The sequence below is a fragment of the Tamandua tetradactyla genome, chromosome 17 (genome assembly GCF_023851605.1).
Source record: "Tamandua tetradactyla isolate mTamTet1 chromosome 17, mTamTet1.pri, whole genome shotgun sequence".
NCBI lineage: Eukaryota > Metazoa > Chordata > Mammalia > Pilosa > Myrmecophagidae > Tamandua > Tamandua tetradactyla.
Window position 1 is genome coordinate 38,003,945 of NC_135343.1, and position 13,405 is coordinate 38,017,349.

The window sequence follows — 13,405 nt, forward strand, 5'->3', positions numbered from 1 at the left end:
ATGTACGAACAGACATGGAAAACCTCATCAAAAACCAAATCAATGAATTGAGGGAGGACATGAAGAAGGCAAGGAATGAACAAAAACAAGAAACTGAAAGTCTGAAAAAACAAATCACAGAACTTATGGGAATGAAAGACACAGTAGAAGAGATGAAAAAAACAATGGAAACCTACAATGGTAGATTTCGAGAGACAGAACATAGGATTTCAAAACTGGAGGACGGAACATCTGAAATCCGACAAGAAACAGAAACTATAGGAAAAAAAATGGAAAATTATGAGCAGGGACTCAGGGAATTGAAAGACAATATGAAGCGCACGAATATACGTGTTGTGGGTGTCCCAGAAGGAGAAGAGAAGGGAAAAGGAGGAGAAAAACTAATGGAGGAAATTATCACTGAAAATTTCCCAACTCTTATGAAAGACTTAAAATTACAGATCCAAGAAGTGCAGCGTACCCCAAAGAGAATAGATCCAAATAGACATACTCCAAGACATTTAATAATCAGAATGTCAGAGGTCAAAGAGAAAGAGAGGATCTTGAAAGCAGCAAGAGAAAAGCAATCCATCACATACAAGGGAAGCCCAATAAGACTATGCGCAGATCTCTCAGCAGAAACCATGGAGGTGAGAAGACAGTGGGATAATATATTTAAATTATTAAAAGAGAAAAACTGCCAAACAAGAATTCTATATCCAACAAAATTGTCCTTCAAAAATGAGGGAGAAATTAAAACATTTTCAGACAAAAAAAATCACTGAGAGAATTTGTGACCAAGAGACCAGCTCTGCAAGAAATACTAAAGGGAACACTAGAGACAGATACGAAGACAGAAGAGAGAGGTGTGGAGAAGAGTGTAGAAAGGAAGACTATGAGTAAAGGTAAAAAGAAGGAAAATTAGATATGACATACAAAATCCGAAGGCAAAATAGTAGAAGAAAGTACTACCCATGCAGTAATAACACTGAATGTTAATGGATTAAACTCTCCAATCGAAAGACATAGTCTGGCAGAATGGATTAAAAAACAGAACCCACCTATATGCTGTCTCTACTCAAAGGACACGAGGCCAAGGACACAAATGGACATTTACACACCAATGTTTATATAGCAGCAGTATTAACAATTATCAAGAGATGGAAACAGCCAAAATGCCCATCAACAGACAGTTGGCTAAACAAACTGTGACATTTACACAAGATGGAATATTATGCAGCTGTAAAACAGAATAAAGTTATGAAGTATGTAACAACATGAATGGACCTTAAGGACATTATGTTGAGTGTGATTAGCCAAAACCAAAAGGATAAATACTGTATGGTCTCACTGATATGAACTGACATTAGTGAATAAACTTGGAATATTTCCTTGGTAACAGAGACCATCAGGAGATAGAAATAGGGTAAGATATTGGGTAATTGGAGCTGAAGGGATACAGATTGTGCAACAGGACTGAATATAAAAACTCAGAAATGGACAACACAATATTACCTAACTGTAATTCAATTATGTTAAAACACTGAATGAAGCTGCATATGAGAATGATAGAGGGAGGAGGGCTGGGGCATAAATGAAATCACAAAGAAAGATAGACGATAAAGATTGAGATGGTGTAATCTAGGAATGCCTAGAATGTATAATGACAGTGACTAAATGTACAAATTTAAAAAATATTTTTGCATGAGGAAGAACAAAACAATGTCATTACTGCAGTGTGCTGAAAATAGATGGTACTTAATGTTTTAAAATTTCAACTAATGTGTGAGACTAAAGCAAAAAATGTTTATTTGGTAGAAATCTATACTTTGACTAGTGCATCTCCTAATATAACTTATGTAGATAGTTGATTGAACACCTTAAGTACATGGAACTTTGTATAGGACATGAGATTTTGTTGGTTTGTCCAGGTGATGCCCTGATGAATCCCAGAGTGATTTGATCAGTGAGTGGAAAAGTATTTGCAAAGTCCCCTTTGGGGAATGGTGAGAACAGGGGAAAACTCAACTTCCCCAAGTTGAATTCTTGATATTCTCACAAGCAGTGTGGACAACCAAAGCTATAGGCTGAGCCCCTAGTCTTGGGGTTTGTTCATATGAAACTTAACCCCACAGGGGATAGGTCAAGCCTACTTAAAATTAAGCCTAAGAGTCACCCCCAAGAGAACCTCTTTTGTTGCTCAGATGTGGCCTCTCTCTCCAGCCAACACAGCAAGCAGACTTACCACCTTCCCCCTGTCTACGTGGGACATGACTACCAGGGGTGTGGATCTTCCTGGCAGCGTAGGACAGATATCCTAGAATGAGCTGAGACCCAGCATCAAGGGATTGAGAAAACCTTCTCGACCAAAAGAGGGAAGAGTGAAATGAGACAAAGTGTCAATGGCTGAGAGATTCCAAACACAGTCGAGAGGCTATCCTGGAGGTTATTCTTACGCATTAAGTAGATATCACCTTGTTATCCAAGATGTAATGGAGAGGCTGGAGGGAACTGCCTGAAAATGTAGAGCTGTGTTCAGTAGCCATGTTTCTTGATGATGATTGTATAATGATATAGCTTTCACAATGTGACTGTGTGATTGTGAAAACCTTGTGTCTGATGCTCCTTTTATCTACCTTGTCAACAGATGAGAGGAATAAAAATAAATAATAGCGGGAACAAATGTTAAAATAGATTTTGTTTGAAATGCTAGTGATCAATGAAAGGGATCAGTAAGGGGTATGGCATGTAAAATTTTTTTTTTCTGTTTGCTATATTTTTCTTTTGTCTTTTTATTTCTTTTTCTGAATTGATGCTAATGTTCTGGGAAATGATCATGATGATGAATATGCAACTATGTGATATTGTGAATTGCTGAGTGTATGTGTTGGGAATGTTTGTGTTTCTTGTAATTTTTTCAATTAATAAAAAAATTTAAAAAAAAACACCAAAAAAAAAAAAAAAAGAACCTGTCTTTCTCTGGGGTATATAATTCACCTCACCACAAATAGCCATATGGAAGCACTGCCAACTAAAAGACAATGAAGCAATGCCTTCAAAATGCTGAGGAAATATGATTTTCAACATAGAATTTTACAGCCAGCCGGCTCCAGTGTGAGTTTGTAATACAGACATTTTCAAAGATTGAGAAGCTTGTTTTTAGAAAGTTATTGCAAGGTGTGCTCTGATAACACAAGAGAGCAAAATAAGAAGAAGGAGCACAGAGAGCTCAGAAACAGAGGATTTAAGCTGCGGAGCAGCGAACGGAACCTCTTGTAAGACACAGCAAGGCCACAGGCCCTGGAAGCACATACCCAGGTGGGGCAGGAGAGCAAAGGATGCTGCACAGGAAATCTCTAGATGGCTAAAAGGGCAGTCATGTATTATCTGGTGTATTTGACCATGTGGCAATAGTATTGAGAGGGGTTTTACAGATCCATTGGATTGCTTGGATAGAATTAGTGATGGGTACATAGAAACTAAGCAAATGAGAAACAAGGCAGTCATTCATTCCAGGAAAAACAGAATTATACAAAAAGGAGATCAATCAGAGTACACTATTTGGCTCATCAGTGAATAATATTTACAGAATAATGATAATGGAAATAGAATATTTGGTTGAACCCCAAATTATGAAATAGTCATTAAGATGATGAGAGGGGGAGGTATAGGAAAGAAATTATCACTGATCATGATAAGAAATCAATTGATAGGTAAAATCAAGAAATAGCAACATATACATATTATTCAGAAAAATGAGTGTAAATATCAGAAGAAACAGCTACAAGAGTTGAAAGTTGCTATCGGAGGGCAAAGCTGGAAGGAGTGGGGTGTGGATCTGCCCTTGTTTAGTTACATGGCTTTTTAAACGATGTGAAGGCATTACTTTGATAAAAGTTTTAAACTTTTGAATATAAATTAAAATAAGTAAAAAAAAAATTTAATGCGATTATTTCTGGAGAAGGGGAGCTAGTTGGGAGCAAATGTTGGGGAATGGGCTAGAGCTCTAGAAAGGAAAAAACGTAGGGGGAAGGAGGCAATAAAAGGAGAAATGGGAGTCATCCCAAACCAAATTCCTCTGCCTTTGTAATTTTGTCTGGCTCTTTTCCATGTTCCCACCCACCCCTCCCAGCACACAGCTATCTCCCACCGGTGTGTGCACCTCGCGACCAGGAGCCTTGTTTTATTCATTTTCTAGCCGCCTCCGACCCCATCTCCCTGCCCCTCTCCTCTCCTCCCCTTGCCCAGCATGGCCCACCCAGAAGGTGCTCAGTAAACATGAACAGAATTGAGTGGAGTTGCTTTCGGTCCATGATACATTCTACAGTAGGAACGTGATTTTGACCCTGGGGAGACTCTCAATCCATGTTCAATTAGAGTGAACAGAAATATGGATTTCAATTGTCATGCTTGGATTTAAAAAAAAACAAAAAGACTGATAACATCAGGGGTGCAGGGTGGGGTGGACAGGGGGACAAAAAGACAGAGGAGCAAAGGCCCCAAGGATTCTTTTCAACCCTGGGCAGAGCCCTAACTCCGTCTGTCTGGAGCCCTGGGCAGTGCAGCAGGTCCACCGTGGCCCGAGCTCTGAGCTGTGGCTTATCAGAAGGGAGAAATCAATCCCCAGCAGAGCTTGGAGGCACAGAATGAAACAAACAAACAAAAAACCCTTCTCATTTAAAAAGGTGTGCTCTTCCCCACCCGAATTACGTGTCACAACCCATCTCTGCGTAGGCACTGGAAGCCAGGGGATGAAGACAAAAAAGAGGAAGGAAAGGGGTATTTCCGCTCACAGACTGGATTGTTAAAGCAGCTGCTCTAAGATTCCTCTTCCCACGTCCCCCGCCCCTGGATCTCTGCTACTTGTCCAGAAAACACCCGGTGATGGAATGGAGTCCCGCTCGCAAATGGACTTCCTCCCGCCTGGTTTCCCACATCTCCACTTGCGGGGTCCGGGTCTGCCCGGGTGCAGCAAGCGGCTCGCTCTCCGCGCTCCGGCCATGCAGCGCGGCTCCCAGGGCCCGAGTGAGTCAGGACTCCTTCGTTGCCCACAACAGGCACCCATTTGACACAAGCTGAAGCTAGAAAAAGGAATGTAGGGACACAGAATTACCATGTGACCCAGCAATTCCACTCGTGTGTATCCAAGAGAATTAAAAACAAGGACTCAACTACTTGTCCACGGATATTCATAGCAACACTCTTCAGAATTGCCAAAGGTGGAACCAGCCCAAATGTCCATTAGCAGACGCACGGATGAATAAGATGTGGTATATACATAAAGCGGATTATTTTTCCACCATAAAATGGAATGGGGGAAAAAAAAGGAATGGAGTTCTGATACGTGCTGCATCACGGAAGATTCTCAAAAGCATTATGCTAAGTGACAGGAACCAGACACACACACAAAAACATATATTGTATGATCCCATTTATGTGAAACATCCAGAATAGGCATATCCATAGAGATAGAAAGTAGATCAGTGGTTGCCAGGGGCTGGGGGGAGTGACAGCTTAATGGGTATGGTCTTTTTCAGGGCTGATGAAAATGTCTTGGAATTAGATAGAAGTGATGGTTGCACAACATTGCACATGTAATAAACACCACTGAACTGTACACTTTAAAGTGGTCAGTAATTTTATGTTACCTGAATTTTACCTCGGTTAAAAAAAGAAAGAAAAAAACCCACAGTGCTTTGAAAAATAAAATCTAAAATGAAAATTCGGAAAAAAAAGATTGAAAAAAAAGGAAGGTGCGGGATCCATGAAACTGAAAAGTCTGGGAGGAATCCCGCTGGCCTGAGACATGGCTGGACCCCGGGGCAGTGTTGTCTCCACTTCTCTGTGTCTCTCGGCTCCACCTCCACCTCTGCTGCCTTCCCCACTGGGAGGATTTGGCCACTACCGGTTCTGGCCACACGTGGTGCTTGCTTAGCAAGCAAGCCAGGAGACATCTTCCTGGCTTGAGCCAAGGGCTATCTTTGAGTCAATCGCCCTGGCCAGGGGTGCGGACTCCTCTGACTGACCTGGCTCCAGTCTGTGGTCACCCCACAAGAGATTACCAGGGTTACCATGGAATGGGAGAAGTGGGCTCCCCCAAGGAAAGGATACTTACTGTGCAGCAAAAAATCAATCTCCCGTGGGGCTTTCACTTGGCTGTCTCGCCCTGGCCTTGGAGACCCTCCTGCTTCCCTCCTCCCGTGCCAAGGCCCAGCTCCTCCACCAAGCAGCCCTCCATCAAGCCGCTCTCCACCTTGGGAGCCAGTACACTCCAGAGCGAAGCCACAGCGTGGTGGTGCTCAGTTGTTCAGTCTTTACAGAGAGCAAGTCGGCACCACGTACCGAATTTTGAACGTCCTTATCCTTTGATCGTGCAGGTATTTGCTTAGGAATATATTCTAAGGAAAAATTCGGCAAGAGTATAAAGATGTACACACATAAGGAAACCTCTCCATCATTGTTTATAATAGGGAAAATGGGAACAACACAAATGAGCCCCAACAGCAGAGAGGTTAAATAAATAAGGGTAAAGATGAATGAAGTGCCTCCGCGTGGGCGGTTAAGAGAATAATATATATCTGCAGTTACTTGGCTATGAAATTTCATTGAAAACAGAGCAAATAGAAAATGACCCCATTAAAAAAAAATTAGCCCTTCTCAAGCAGAGGGGGAGACCACGGGGTTCGGTCTCTGTACAGTCTTAAAGTGTAGCTTAATGGCCAAAATTAATATGAAATAAATTCCATTATTTAATTACATCTCTGGAAAAACATTATAGAGTCTCCAGGTCATAACCCCCATTAGCACATCTCAGAACCTCTCCCTCCACGCCTGGTTCCCCAGCCCCTGCTGCTGCTCCAGAGCCCCAGAGGTGCCAAATGGGAAAACTCTGCTAGGCCCCAGTCCATAAGGCTTTTCCCCACTCTGGACGCCTTCCTTGACCCATCCCAGTTACTTATTATGTAGATCATCTTAGCTTTCTCTCAACAAGTAATAATTCTTTCCTCTCTCTAAAAGAAAGAAGCGAGGAAAGACCTAACAGGCAAATTCAGGATTTTCTTCAGTGGACAGGGGAAAGGAAGAAGGCTAAGGGTACTTTTATGTCAATAGTTTTGTCTCATGTAAAGACATATATCTGTATGTGTAGGAAATACTATAGAAAAAATACACCAAAAATGATATCAGCTATCAGTGGGTAGTAGGATTATAGGTGATTTTTGCTACCTTTATATCATCTGTCTGAATTCCTTTTTATAGAACATGTTCTACTTTCATATTCAGGAAAGAAAAAAAAGCTTTTTTTTTTTTAAAGAAGAAGTCATCATACTGTGGCATATTTCTTTTCATTCCCCCCCACCCCGCCCCAACCAAGATCCAGCAAAAGATAAAGAGAATTGAAACATTAAACCTTTCCTCAAAACAGAGTGATTTTCTTTTTTCTTTAATTTCAGAACTTTTAAAAAGTAACATCCCTTCACACATTATAAGTAATATGAATAAAAGAATATCCTTCTGTAGGTCTAAGAATTTTACATGTAACCTGCTACTGTGCAAATTCATCTAAAATAAAGCAGGCTGAGCTAGCATGCAAGCTCTGAGCTCTTTGTGGGAGCCAAGGTTAGTTCCTTCAAAGGCTGGGATGGGGCCTGGGGAGGACGGAGTTGGGGTGGGGGGGGGGCGCTGCTTGCCCTCAACAGCTTCCCTGCAAACTCCCCATCCTCGAATGGAAGCTGGCCCTGGCGGTCTGGCCACAGGCTGCGGCCAGATCCACCCTGCCACGTTGGAGTTTCCATAAATCCCCTTGTATGCAGCTTCCAGCAGCTCTGAGTGCCTTGGTTGTGTGCAAAGTGAAGCCAAAGGCCCATCCCTCTGCAGACCTGCTGTGTGAGCGCCCTGGGGTCTGAGCAGGGTAAAAATTCTACCCCACTGCCTCCTCCTACTGCTGGGTCCCTCCCAGGATCCTCTGCCACATCTCTTGGGTCTTCTCTGGCTAGCTCAGTTTTTGGGCTTGGGCCAGGCGGGAAAAAAGCCTCTGGCTTTGCTCCCTTTTGTCAGGGGTCTTGCCTGGCTTCAAGTATTTTCCCGTGCCTTTCCTCACTCCACTCCGTAGTCAAGTTTCTAGCCAGGATTTCTTGGCTCTGGGGAAGATTGAATGCCTGTCTGAGCCTTCTGAGCCTGAGTTTTATTTGCAGCTGCCTGGCTCTGTACTGGGTGACGGTCCCGGCCCTCCCTGGTCAGCCCATCCCCTCCTGCTTGGCCAGCAGAGGAGGCCCTTTGTGTTGTCCGGGGGCTTGGAAGGGAAAGAGGGAGACTCCTAAGTTTCCATCCCCAGCCCTGTGTCCTGGATTTACTTCATCCCCAGCTTACTGCCAGGGATGGCACTGCCTTCCAAGGGCAAACGATTCCTGCCTGTCTGCTAGGCCGAGTGAAAACAAGAATGCCAAAGCCAAGCAGCCCAGGCCTGTTTCTAAGTTGGACTAGGACCTGCTCAGCACCTGGTGATTGTCTGCAAGAAATCTCCAGCTGTTCTGATCTTTCCCACAGGACTTGGCAAGGCGGAAAAGGTCTGGAACCAAAAGAATTCAGGAGACCTGCAAAACATCAGGCCTGGGTTGGCTAGAGGGTGCTTCTCGCTCTCCCTGCTTAGACAGTCCCTTTGTGAACTCAACAGTCACTTCCTGCCTTTGGATCCATCTGGGCTGGTTCACCTGATGGGGTATCCAGGACCTGGAGGCCAAGCCCCAGGGAAGACAGACAAGTCCACCTTTGTGACATTATGCCCCAGTTTAAGGTGCCAGAGTGTGAGTGTGAGTGTGAGTGTGAGCCGTGGCTGCAGGTTACAGAAGCCAACATGGGAGCCTCTTCAGGTCATGGCCTTGGATGTGAAGGGCTGGGGGACCCCTAGATGTGTCCTCATCCCCCTAGGCGGCCTGTGCCCCGCCATCGTGGGGTGGGTGAAGTGGGGCTACAGGAGTTGTGAATGTTAAAGCATCAGTGATAGACTTCCCCTCTTCCCGCCTCTTTTGGATTATAATTCACTTCCTAAATGCTCCTTCGTTTTCTTTTAAGACCAAAGGTAGAAGATATGGATTAATATGGCAGTATTTGTAGGCTCTGGAGGGTGCCCATATCAAGAGGGTGTCGTTGGAACCACTCGAGGAGGAAAAGGACATGGCCGCGAGCACTTCCTCTTTACACTCACACTGCATCAACCACACAGGAGATACACAGGTAGGTGAAAAGGCACACTGCCAGCTGGGCTGTATTTCCAGCCTCCCACCTCCAGTGCTACTGAAGCCCGGCAGCTGATTTCTGCCCTGGGAGTAGGGGACTACAGGAGAGGCCAGGCATTGGAGGCGATAAGGAAAGAAGAGTACAGTTAGGTGCTTCCCTTGGGCGAGGGCCCTGCACGGTGTGTGTGTGTGTGTGTGTGTGTGTGTGTGTGTGTGTGTGTGTGTGTGTGTGTGTGTGTGTGTGTGTGTGTGTGTGTGTGTGTGTGCTTTGGGTGGGTCTGTGGGTGTGAGGGGCTTCAGTTCTCATCCGCTGCACGGCGGATGCTGAGGGACCAGGGCGGCCAGTCTGGCCTTTGCCCCGCGTGTCTGGGCTGCACACGTGGCCCTCCACCCCCGTCGCTTCCTTGGGTTCTCACGTCTCCGCAGCCATCCCGGCAGGCACAAGCCTCAGACACGGATGAGGAACTGGCTGGGAGACTGCATGACTGCCCAGGGTCTCTCAGCCAGGCCAGAATCCAGTAGGTGTCCTGGGCGCCCCCTGGACTCTGGGGGACGTCCCGGACTCGGCACTCCGAAAGCCGCAATCTGTGTTGATGGCTCTAGAGTAGCTGGAGGCAGACAGCAGGGAGGTATCTGGGCTGGACCCGGGCCGGGAACAGCACTGCACGTAAGGGGCGAGGAGCCGAGGCGGGGAGGGCGGGGAGCCGAGGCGGGCAGGCCCCGGGCGGCCGGGTGCCCCCACTCCGGCCGGGCGGGAGGGGAGCGGGAGGGCCCCACGCTCCCGGCGAGGCCCGCGGCCATTGGCAGCCCAGAGCCCGGGGCTGGGAGGGAAGGGGAGGGAGCGCGGGGATCGGGTTACTCCCACTTGACCGCGGAGAGCCGGGGGAGGGCGGGCGCCGCGCCGCGTCGGGCTGGGCGGGGACCGCGGGCAGAAGGCTCCCTCCCCACGCCCGGCACGCGGGCCTCGCTCTTGGCTGCGAAGGGAAACCTGAACCGCGTTTCTATCCGCCTCCATCAACAAACATTTGTGAGGCACCAGTTATGCGTCAGGTGCTGTGTCGGACTGGAGGGGGTGCCCTGTGGGCTATCTGGGGTTCCCATCTGGAACTTCCATCTAATGGAGGAAATATGAGACGACAGGAAATAGACGATGCCCATCATCAGTGAGACGTGACCAATCAGAATTACAGGGGGTCCTAGAAAAAGTCGGTCCCCCCTCAGTCAAAGGGGCCAGGGTGACAACCTGACATCTTGGGGACCTGCCACCTCCCCCAGGCCTCCCCGAGCCAGGGAGAGCAGTCCCGTCATGCCATCGCCTACCCCACACCTGGAACGGCCCCTAACCAGCGCTGTCGCCTGCCTCCCCACCCTCTAAAACCTTACCTCCTGCCTCTCTTCTCCGTCTCCTCCAAGACTAGACCTCTTACTTTCTTCTTCCTGATACTGCCTGTCCCATCGCCCTCCTGAATGGAGGCTGTTTTCTCCCCCAAGACATGCACCTCTGGGGCTGGAGACGGCCTTTTCACTCACCCTTGACATTTCCAAACTGTTTACTCTTCCACCTTCACACCCGCAGTGCCTCTGGAAGGCATGCCATCAGGGCTTTCCAATCACCACTGCTAGTTAGTGTCACTGAACATCTTCCTGCAAATTCTCCCCCTGCCTCCATCCCCTGCGCTCCTTCTCTTCCACTGTCATCCCTCCTGTGACCTCAGCCTCTGTGCTGATGATACACCTAACACCCTGGTCCCTAAACTCTAGCAATATAGTCTCCCTGCGGCCCCTCAGCCAATTGGTCCCAGACCTCGGAAACATCAATGTCTACACCTTCTCTAAAATCTCAGATCCGAAGATTCCCATCACCTGCCAGCCCTGGGCTTGCTTACTTTAGTACTTTGTAGCCAGCAGTTCCCCACCTGAGACCTCCATCCATTACTCTATGATTTCTTCACTTCTCAGCCAGTTTAGATTCCTTAATCCAGTGGGTGAGACTGCCCTTGCAAACACTCTTACCTCCCTTATACAGGCCTCTCTCTGTGGTGTTCACTTGGCAAAAATGTAACTGGGGTTAAATCAAACTGCTTACCTCATACCTGCACCCATAAATTTCACATGGGCATTTGAACTACAGTTCCTTAGAAAATTCCTTATCCTATTCCACTGTGCAGTAATTTCACATTTTCTCCACTCACCACATATTTTCAACACCCTTTCCACTTTCCTTCTCTGTCTGATCTCAGACTATTCCTTATAGAGAAAATAGGAACAGTCAGACCAACTGTCTCACCTTCCTACTGCCAAAGCCCCCGGAATCCTGCAGCTCCCCCTCCCCCAGCTGTGCCATGGCTCCCATCTCCTCTCACCTGCACAAGTATTCCATTTCTTTCCTACATCATCAGTTTCTCCTTGTCTACTAGATCCTACCAAATGAAGTAAAATAGGACTTAATATCCCCTTTTGGCTCCTGTAAACTTTTTCTGCTCCTCTTCAAAGCAAATGTTATGAGAGTTAGCCATATAATGACAACTTAACTTCCTTGCCTCCTGCTCTCACCTCTGCCCACTCCAATTGGGCTTTTATTACCTGCCCCCCCATTCTGTTATAATCACTCTTACCAAGGACACCAATGACCCACGGTTTGATTAGATTAGTGGCCAGTTCACTGTCTGCATTTCGCCTGACCTCCCAATGAACTGAACATATTGGACCACTCCCTCTGTAGTAGGTTGAATTATTGGTCCAACTCTTGTCACTCCTCCCTGACCCCCTATCCCTTTCCATGTGACTTGGTAGTTCCTTGGCCCTTGACTTTGGGATTGTCTGTATGATTTGTGTTTGCCAGTAGAATTTGGGAGGAAGTGCCATTGCACCAGTTCCGAGTCTGAGCCGTAGGAGACACTGCGTGTTTTCATTTGCCTACTTGTGCCATGGAGAAATGGGATCTAACTGGCGTACTGGCCCAAGGAGAATGAGGGGTGTGAATGCAGAGGCAGACTCAGACTCAAATTTAGATTAGAATTGTCCTGCCAAAGCCAGCTTATCTAGCTGATCTCCAGCTGACCCACAAATGCATATGTAAAAGAAATAATTATTCTTGTATGCCATTGAGATTTTTTGTGGCTAGTTGTTAGCCAGCAATAGCAGACAGATACATCCTCCTTCTCAAGATACATTTTTGCTCAGTTTCCTTTTAATCACAATCTTTTGGTTTTCCTCTAACTTCACAGGTCACTTTTTCTCAGTCTTCTTTGCTGGCTTTTCTTCCTCCAAGAGATCTCTAACTGATGAACTGGCTTCAGCTTCAGCTCTCTGCTTTCTTCTATCCTCACTCTCCCTAGGTAAAAGTAACAAGACCCAAAGCACTGACTACTATCTACATGCTGGTTCTCAAATTTAAATTTGAAGGTGCGACACAACTGAACTCCAGAATCAAACCTGTCTGCACATCTCTACCAGATGTCTGATTCATCTCGGCACAGCCAAAACAGAACTACCCATCCTAATCTGCCCCCTGTCCGGCCCCACAACATGGGCATCCCAGCCACTTTGTTAGCCTAAAAACAAACACCATCCTCAATTCCGTCGTAAGTCATATTGCCAGTAAATCCTGTCTTCGTCTCTAAAATAGATCCAGAAGCCAGCACCACATCTCACCAGCTCCACAGCCAGGTTTTTATCTCTTCTTGCCAGGACTACGGCAAAAACATCTTAACTGCTCTCCTTGGCTCCTAGTCCCTGCTCTGCACAATAGCCCGAGTGAACTTTCTAAAGTGTGAGGTCCTTTGAAGGCTTACTAAAGCATGAAACCTCTGAAGGCTTCCTATTGCCAACCAAATAAAACCCAGACTCTTTCCCTCAGCCTCTGAGGACTTAATTGATCTGGTCTGCCCATGCCCACAAAGCCCCTCGATTCTCTGAGCACTGCTCCAGCCATGCTGGCCTCCATGCTAAATAAAGCAGCACCCACCAGCCCACCACACACACACCAACTTTATCACATGACTCTAGCTTAGCTTCTTGGTAGCACTACAGCATGTGAAATTGTTTGGCTTTGTGTCTATTCTGTTTCCCCTTAGAACATAAAATCCTTAAGGGTAGGTATTTGACTTGGTCTTTGCTACATCCTCAGAGCCCCTTGCCCGTGGTAGGCCCTCAGTAAATGCATGTTGGCTAATCAAGCGATGCCAGAACTG

General features: G+C 46.4%; 1 long non-coding RNA gene across 1 annotated transcript; it reads left to right on the forward strand.

The window, feature by feature from the left end:
* Positions 1-8,529: 8,529 nt before the first annotated feature.
* Positions 8,530-13,051, forward strand: LOC143661575 (uncharacterized). The gene is made up of 3 exons (XR_013164699.1): positions 8,530-8,770; positions 9,049-9,210; positions 12,551-13,051. It is a non-coding gene; the product is annotated as an uncharacterized LOC143661575 (long non-coding RNA).
* The last annotated feature ends 354 nt before the right edge of the window (positions 13,052-13,405 follow it).